The 8,758-nt window shown below is 38.6% G+C and overlaps 1 pseudogene; it reads right to left on the bottom strand.

Moving 5' to 3' along the window:
* Nucleotides 1-351: 351 nt before the first annotated feature.
* Nucleotides 352-2,108, bottom strand: LOC112399663 (uncharacterized; annotated as a pseudogene).
* Between the last annotated feature and the right edge of the window lie 6,650 nt (nt 2,109-8,758).

Raw genomic sequence — 8,758 nt, 5'->3', positions numbered from 1 at the left:
TTTTCAAATAATTAGAAGCCCAAAGAAATAATTTTATTTGGAATCATGGAATATTTGAGACTGTTTGGAAACAATGAAAACATCAATAGCCGTGCTTTTATTTCTGTACACAGTACTTCAGTCATATTTTTCCTGAAGTCATTGATTTAGTCTTGTAACTTAGTGGACTTAATTGTTTTCCTAAAATAAAAGTATGTCCTTGCTATTACACAGTTCATAAAATCATTAATTTGGTTAATGTCTTCCCAACACCAGAAATTTAGGATGCAAATTTATTTTTGCATTACTTTTGTCATAATTTCTCTTGAATTTTCCTGGTAGTTGTCATATTAGACAGTTTCAGTTTAAGCACTAAAAATAGATTATATTAAAAGCTAAGTAAGAGTGATAACAGTGAAAATGTAGTAGATCAATATCCCATTGATAGTCAGAATCAATCACTCCAAGCATCACAAGAACTCCCTTCCTTGCCTATTGCGTCAGAGGCATGAGGAATCTAAAGGGGCCAGGCAGCAGCCTTAACTTCCACTTCAGTGGAATTATAGTTACTTCTCCTGGTAGAAGCAGTCCTTCCTTTGGACCTAAGACCTTAAGGCCAGCAAAGCATAATAAGGTCACGGGAACAGGGAGTAAAAATTTTACTAGTGGGTCACTAGGGGTGATAGTGAGTAGCGTCACTCCCATTTCAATCTCTGGATTCCTAGACCCATGAATCCTGGCTATGGAAACCAGAGCATCATATGTGGGATACTGATTCCAAGCACACGCAACCTTCTGCAAAATCTTGCCCCAGTCCTTCAAGGTATTGCCACCCAGCTGGCACTGTAACTGAGTCTTCAAAAGGCCATTCCAACCTTCTATCAAGTCAGCTGCTTCAGGGTGCTGGGGAACATGATAAGACCAGTGAATTCCATTAGCACGGGCCCATTGATATACTTCTTTTGCTGTGAGGTGAGTTCCTTGATCAGAAGCAATGCTGTGTGGAATGGCACGATGGTTAGAAAGTCAGTCTGTAAGTTCACAGGTGGTAGTTTTGGCAGAAGCATTGCCTTCAGGGAAGGCAAATTTGTAATTCAGTGGTGTCTGTTCCATTAAGAACAAAACACTGCCTCTTCCACAGTGGAAGTGGTCCAGTGTAGTCAACTTACTACCAGAGAGCCGGCTGATCACCCTGGGGAACGGTGCCGTGTTAAGGACCCCCTGTTCTTCCCACTGGGAAGATTTCTCACCGCCACAGTCCTTCAGGGTTGCGGTAGAAAGGATCTGTAGTGCTGAAGCTGCACTTTCAGGTGGCACCTGTCTATTACTGAGAACCATGTGTGAATCAAACCTAAATCACCCCTTCGTGTGTCAGCCGATTACAGTGAACTCCCCATGAGGTCATAGGTACAGACTGGGAGAGGGAAGGAAGTGGAGCAGGTAGGGCAGTGAGGTTGTATGGCTGGTCTTGCCGGCTGACAGTAAACTGCTTCTGGGGGTCTTAACTAATAGGTATTGAGACAAAATATATTTGCCAGATCAATAGCCTCATATCAGGTACCGGAGAACGTTTGAATTTTCTCAGGCAATGAAACCACATTTGGTGCAGCTGCCGCAGCTGGGGTCACCATCTGGTTAAGGTTATGATAATCCCATGTCATTCTCCAAGATCCGTCCGGTTTCTGCGTAGTCCCGATAAGAAAGTTAAATGGGGATGTGGTGACAATCACCACACCTGCATCCTTCAAGGCCTTGCTGGTGGCACTAATTCCTGCAGTCCCTTCAGGAATGCTCTGTTTCTTTTTGTTTACTATTTCCTAGGTGGAGACAGTTCTAATAAATTCCACTTGGACTTTCCTTCCCACCATAATAGCCCCCGTTCTACAAGTCAGGGAATTGATGTAGGATTCTGTCAGGTGCAGAGTATATTCGTTCTAATTATACATTTCAGAACTGGGAAAATAACCACAGGATGGGTTCATGGAGCAGCTGGTTCCACTGTGAGATGGACTTGAGCTAAAACTCCATCCATCACTTGACCCCCATAAGCCCCTCTCTGGTGCAGCACAGTGTGGTTCTGAGTCCCTTGGAATCAGTGTCCATTCCGAGCGTATCCAGCAGTCCCCACATGGTCAGTTACTCTGGTAAGAGGTTATGGGTCCCTTTGCGGGGAAGGCTGATACATTAACAGTATACATTTTGGGCAGTGTACAGGAGTCTTCTCCTAAAGATCCCCGGCCTTCCCTTCATTCAAGGGATCTGGGTCATTTCTGGATACTGGCTCATTTCTGGATACTGATCGAGGGAGTGTGACTCACTGTTTTTATGATTCAAATTACACCTTTTTGCTCACTTGATTTCGAGCTTTTTTGCTAAATTCTTTTAAGAGTTTAGTAGGCTTCTTATTATTTCACCTCTAGGAACACTGTAATCAACTAGCCAACGCCATAGGTCTGCATGAGTCAGACCGTTCTGATTGCCGCTTTGACTCTGCTGCCCATTATGTAACCATGCCCCCCTTGCCTTTGGCTGTTGTGTGCTGCCACTTGACTCCTGCCACCCCAGGTTCCAATTTCTCCTACTGCGTGTAGGTTTCCCAGTTCAGTGACTGCAGTTCCCACTCTAAGGTCTGAATTACAGAGAAGAGCGATCACAGCACTCTTCAAGGATACTGGGGTTCCCATCACAAATTCATTTCTCACAATACTGGTGAGAGGTATGTCTTCTGCACCTCCCTGATGTATATGAGTATATCTTAAGTGACAGATACACGCTAAAATTTTCTAAAATCCCTAAGCCTTTGAATCTCTTCCTCTACATTAAACCAAGGCAGGTCCAACATTTCCGGCACATTCACTGTGGGCCACTTATTGGTCCATCTTTCAACCAACCAAGCTGTTAGAGCCCTCTGTAACTCCCCAAGCTACAATATGAAATGCAGAATCTCTGCTTAGCAAGACCATATCAGAAACTGCAGCGTGATCCAACCTTACGTCCCTTGGACCATTAACATATACCCTTAGTATCCATTTCCACATATACTCCTCAGATATCTGTCTGTATAAATTAGAAAACTCAAATAGTTTTTTGGAGTGTAGTGTGCTCCCGTCCCCAGTGGGTCATCCCTGGTACCTCCCCTTTAGGGGCTTGCTAGAATTTGAGTTTCATTATAGGTCTACAAGCAAAGAGAGGTAGTGAGGATGGATCCTGAAGGCAACCAGGCTTGTTTTGCATGACAGCTGCCTCAGGGGAGGCCTTCTTTATTTCTTCACGCAATGCAAGGCAATCCTTCAGATAGGTAGAGAGGCTTCTGCTACTGAGGATGAGGAGGTCACATCTTCCAGGGTTGCAGAGGCTGCTTGCATTGGGCATGGGGGGGCCTCCTTCGCTGGCAAATAGGACTCATTAGAACTTAGGGTCTCAGTATCCCCAGCTTCATCACATCCCTATTCCTCCAACTTACAGGATCCTATTCTTTCCCAGTCAGTGCCCTCACTTTAACAGTAGTCATCCTACAAGGCTGGGAGTTCAGCCTGCATTGTAATTCAGCCGGGATAAAATTCTGAATTTGATTTTCAGCAGTCTCAGCCCTGAGGCTACAGGAGATCAAGGTCTCCTGCAGCACAGACGCAGAAGCTTTCAGCACCTGCGCTGGGAATTTGAATCCCTGAGCTCATCCTTCTCCGTTGCCATTTTGTCCAGCAACAGTAGTAGCAGCCAGACAACCGGATGGTATTCATTACATTTCCAAAAATGTTCCAAAGTATATAGACAGTCACCCCGCTCCAAGGGGCAGGCGCGGTATTGTCGGCACAGAGCATTAACAGGGAGGTTTTAACTGTGAACAAAGTCTGTCTATCTATCTATGTATATAAGTAGTTGATTAGGGGTAGGCCATGGGGCTGTTGTACATATCTCTACTGCAGGGTCATGTTCTGTCAGTGCTCTCTTTACCACTGGAAATAGTCATTAGCATATTTAAATCTAATCAGATTAGAGGGCCAACTCAGAGAACTCACCCCTAAATTTCTGTTTCTCCAGAACTATTTGTGATACCAAAATTTATCTGTATTAGTCTGGGTTTTCCAGAGAACAGAACCAGAAAGAAAGAGACAGAGAGAGAGACAGAGAGAGACAGAGAGAGAGAGAGATTTACTGTAAAGAATTGGTGCATGCAACCATGGAGTCTGGTAAGTCTAAGATCTGTAGTTAGTCAGCAAGCAGGAGACCCAGGAGAGACTATTGTGTAGCTCCACTGAGTCCAAAGGTCTGAGAACCAGGAGAGCCTGTGATGTAAGTTCCAGGCAGAGTCTAAGTCAGAAGACCGATGCCCCAACTTGAAGACAGTCAGATAGATGTTAGCATCCCAGTCTTTCTTATTCAGCCTTTTATTCTATTCAGGCCTAAAACAGATTAGATGAAGCCCACCTACATTGGGGAGGACAACGTGCTTTGCTCAGTCTACTGATAACATGTTAATCTCATACAGAAAACCTCACACAGACACATCCAGAAATAGTGTTTAACCAAACATGTGGCATCCTGTGGTCCAGTCATGTTGACACATAAAATTAACCTTCATGACATGCAGTAATCAAATTATCAAAAGCCAAAAAGCCAAAGAGAAATTTTCAAAAGCAGCAAGAGTACCGTGATTCATAACTTACATCTTTAGAATCCAGGGAGGCCAGAGTCAGAGGCATATCATAACCAACGTATGAAAGAAATTAAAAGTCATCCAAAAATTCTATACCTGGCAAAACTACCACATTCCTGAATGAAGAAAAGCCGAGAGAATTCATTGTAAGCAGAGCTGCTCCACAAGAAGCTGTGAAGGGAGTACTACTAGAGAAGGACACTGGCTAGTAACTCAGATCTTTGTGGAAAAAAAGGAGCACTAATTAAAACAACTACATAGATAAATATAAGACACTATAAATGATTTGGTAAATCTCTTTTTAACTCATGTGATTTAAAAGACAAATTCATAAAGCAACAATTATATATCTGTATTGGTGGGCATATAATGTATAAAGATGTAATTTGTGTGGAAAAAAAATAACATACAAAAAACCGCAATGGAAAGGGAATAGAACCAAGATATATAGAAACAAATTTTCTTGTATACTATTGAAATTAACTTGGTATTAACTGAAGTATTGATAGATTGCTATAAGTTAAGATGTTAATTTTGATCTCCAGGGCAACCACAGGTAATATTTATTTTCCTTCTTTCATGAGTTATTCCTTTCATATACAATAATAATAAAAGACAGAATGAACACACACACACACACACACACACACACACACACACACAGTGAGAGAATGTAAAAATGTGCCAAATAAGCTTTATATATATATATATATATATTTGCTGTATACTATTTTTATATGTGTTAATTCTAAAATTAGTTGTAAAGTAACTGAAGAACTTAAAGAGTCCAGGATTGCATAAGCATACAGGTACTACTGAAATATTCAGATTTTCATGCAAAAATGACTGAATTACACCTTTATGTTACATATCTAAAATTAATTTATCTCACTTTAAGTACTTTAAGCCAGTTTTCTCATGCCTCATTATTTTACTGATTTTAGTAAAAATCCATTACGGTTGAATATAGGAGGGTGATTATAATTTTAGTAAAATAAATTGTTGGATGTAGTAGAGGTTTCTCAATATGAAGACACATAGAACATTGTCATTTTCTCTGAATGTTTACATAGTCATATGCATAACATTGTCCTCTGAAATTTCACTGTGACTATATATTGAGGAAAATAGCATACAAAATATATAAACAGTCCTAATCCCAAATCCTACTACTATCTGTGGTAATAAAAACAGTCTGTTCAGTAAGCCTAGTTAGGTGTATGGGGTTGTGCATATAACCTTGAGCTCTTCATACTCACTTATTTTCCTTGCTCTTCTCAGCATCTGAAACAAAAGATAACGGAATAAGCTCAGTAGTCAATAATTATTCATTTAATAAATTAAGGTGATCAAAATGTGTATTTAACATTTCATAAATATAATCAATTTTATTTTCAATATTTTGAAATTATATTCTCTTAAAATATTTTAAATATCATTTTCTTAAAATAGTACATCAACTTTTTTTTAGTGAATACTTAGCCAAAAGCTATAATGGACAAATACAGTCGTCTGTCTTACATTTTTAAGGTTGATTTTATTTCTTTATTTGTTCATTTTCAGTTTTAGTGAATTGAGCATGGGAAAGAAAGAGCATACTCTTAAATCTCCTGAGATATATTTTGAATATATTCTGGAAGGACCATGGTATCTTTGTATTAATAGAAAAGATTCCATCTTCAAATCTATTCAGTATGCTTTTTAAGAAATAGAAAAAAAAATACAAATGATTAAATGTGAGCCAAAATTGAATAAACATTAAAAATTGTTTGCCTTAATCTGACATTAATTAAAATTTTCTGTCCACAAATCTGTTATATTACATATTGTTGTAATTTTGTTAGTCATTTTAACAATTTTCCTTGTATGCCATATTTTTTTCTAACTTTTTTTTGTGTGTAGTATTTTAGTCAAAATTAAACTTTAAGTTTTCATTATCTTTTTGATAGACAACTCATAATACAAGATTTGAAATACAGACTGGACTGACGCAAATACATTGGCTCATCACAGTAAACTTAGATGAATATTAAGCAGCTAGTCCATACATGCATGAGGGAGATTTAGCGCAATGCTGAAAGGCAAGGTCTTTGACAATTTGCAGTAGCCTCGCTGATACCAGTCATATACCACAAATCAAGATCCAAAAAGGAAAATGGATGTTAAGGGATCAACTGAGGGATTATTAGTCTTCTGAATCATTTTTTGGGAGCTTGGAGGGATTTAGTGAGTAAAAAGCAATCAGCTCTCTCTGAAGCACATCATGGAATGACTTTTTTTGGAGTACCTCCTTGTTTTACTTATTTTTTCTGTGATCACAGTTTATTTAAATGAGTTCTCTCTTCCTACAGTGCTGATAAAAGATTGCCCATGCACTTCAGCAGAGCATTAAAAGAAAATCCACCTTTGTATTTAATTAAATAAGATATATCACATACCTACGAAGAGAGAGGAGAAAGAAGCCTGGATTCTTCAGTAACACACATTTTTCAGTGCACGCAGTATCATCATAATTAGCAATAAGAAAATTGCAGTTTAAGAGAATGATTTGTGATTATAGTTTGTGGCATTTGTATTAGAATTTAATGAATACAATTTTTACAGGGTATTGTAAAAGTGAAGACATTTATAACCAAGAAGTTACACGAGAAGATGTACGGAAGTAGGATATTTTAAAGGATGTGTAAGAACGAAGTGCAGATTATTCTGACTAAAACATAGGGCAGAAGTAGATTAGAGTGAGGAACAGAGGGCTTTGACTGTCTGCCTAAGGAAATTCACAGGAAATGCAGACTCCCTGAAATAGATGGGCAAGTATCAAAGGGACACTCTTAAATTGAATGTTTAAAAAAAAAACTTAGCATAAAAAATATGCTAAGTAACATAAGCTTTTTAAATAGGTACGTTTTAGGTGATGACCATCAATGTCCTAGAGAATATAGGAAACAAGACTGGGGCCAACACTTTCCTATGGAATGAGGGGAAAGATGCTAGGAAGGTGGTGGTGATAATGTTTAGGTGAGGAAATTAAATGAGCATTTCAAGGACAGAGTTTGAGGATCACACACATCGTAAGTGGAAGACCAGAAGCTCATCCCTTATGTCTCTGGTTCCAACAATAAGGCTCCTTTCCTTGGTGATAGAGAAAAGGAACTTGTGAGTGACCCAGCCTGAGTGGGTTCTGAATCTAAAAGTGATTATTTTCTATGTTGAACCAATAATACACATTTTATAATACATTTAAAAAATTTTTATCTAACTATTTGAAGTAGATCACTGAGGTTAAGACTATGTAGTTATTGGACAAATAGATTTGTAATATATTTTTCTCTTGTCTTTTGAGAGAAAAAACAATTTCTGAAGATGATAGTAACCCCCCCATGTTTTTTTCTGTTGTTATTCATAACAATATTATAATTACCTCTTTATACTTCACCCCTTCTTCCTTTCCATAATGATATTAGTGACCCAAACAATCGATATTAATACTACATTCAATTCATTAGTATTCAGCTTCATATTTCAGTAATTATTTTAAAAAGTAATTTCTAGAAATTTGCCAGCTACTGGATAATCATGATTAAGCCACTTCTCAAAACTTATTTTCAGGGACTTCCCTGGTGGTCCAGTGGTTAAGACTCTGTGCTTCCACTGCAGGGGGCCCGGGTTTAATCCCTGGTCAGGGAACTAAGATCCAGCATGCTGCACGGCCAAAAAAAAAAAAAAAAATTGTTTTCAGTGTTAAAATAAGTTCATAATGCCTCATTAAAAACGACTCCTAGAAAAGTGGTTTTTATGCTATAGTTGGAAGCAGCATCACCTGGAAGGAATGCTAGGTGTGCCCTCTAGGGTTTTTTGATTCAGTCTTGCCTGGTTAGGGCTCAAGAATTTGCATTTCTAACAAGTTTTCAAGTTAATGCTAATGTTGCGGATCCACATTGAAGATTACTGTCTTAAAGGACCACTGTTCATATATTTGGAGTCAGTACATTCAAAAACCAATTTAAGGACTTATCCTTTTTAACCTGGGGTCCATTTTCAGCTTCTCGACTGGGACTCAATAAACATAGTTGGTGCTTACACAACGCCTTTCAGCTGTTAACAGAACCACTCTAATGTATT

Source organism: Neophocaena asiaeorientalis, unplaced genomic scaffold, assembly GCF_003031525.2.
Source record: "Neophocaena asiaeorientalis asiaeorientalis breed wild unplaced genomic scaffold, Neophocaena_asiaeorientalis_V1.1 scaffold267, whole genome shotgun sequence".
Lineage (NCBI taxonomy): Eukaryota > Metazoa > Chordata > Mammalia > Artiodactyla > Phocoenidae > Neophocaena > Neophocaena asiaeorientalis.
Note: the sequence above shows the minus strand (reverse complement) of the source record. Positions and strands in the feature narration are given on the sequence as shown.